At 25.3% G+C, this 352-nt stretch overlaps 1 protein-coding gene across 1 annotated transcript in view; it reads left to right on the top strand.

The window, feature by feature from the left end:
• LOC119588647 overlaps positions 1–352 on the top strand; it is a gene marked incomplete at its 5' end in the record, with an annotated part of 7,196 nt that overhangs the window by 6,531 nt on the left and 313 nt on the right.

Raw genomic sequence — 352 nt, 5'->3', positions numbered from 1 at the left:
TTGGTTTGCCCTTTTTTTTAAAAAAAAATATTTAAATAAATATTGATAAGCCTCATTTTAGTAACGTTTGAAGTTATATTCAGTTTTTGAATTATTAAAATTAGTAAATCTAGATACAAACTTAGTAACTCAGTGAAGAAGTGGCCTGATCACAATGACCATCATATGGGATATTTGTAAAAAAGGGTTTAAACCCCTTTTCTTTGTATTTCCCAAAGGGAAATTTCCCCTTTTCAACAACTTTTCAGAGATGTTTTTAAAAAAAAGTTCAAGAAAACATTAATTCATGTTGCATTTATGAACAAACAGGGAAATTTTTTAAAAAATTTAAAAATTTTTTGTTGTCTTTTTT

Source organism: Penaeus monodon, chromosome 24, assembly GCF_015228065.2.
Source record: "Penaeus monodon isolate SGIC_2016 chromosome 24, NSTDA_Pmon_1, whole genome shotgun sequence".
Lineage (NCBI taxonomy): Eukaryota > Metazoa > Arthropoda > Malacostraca > Decapoda > Penaeidae > Penaeus > Penaeus monodon.
The sequence above is the reverse complement of the archived record's forward strand: the minus strand, read 5'-3'. Positions and strand labels throughout refer to the sequence as shown.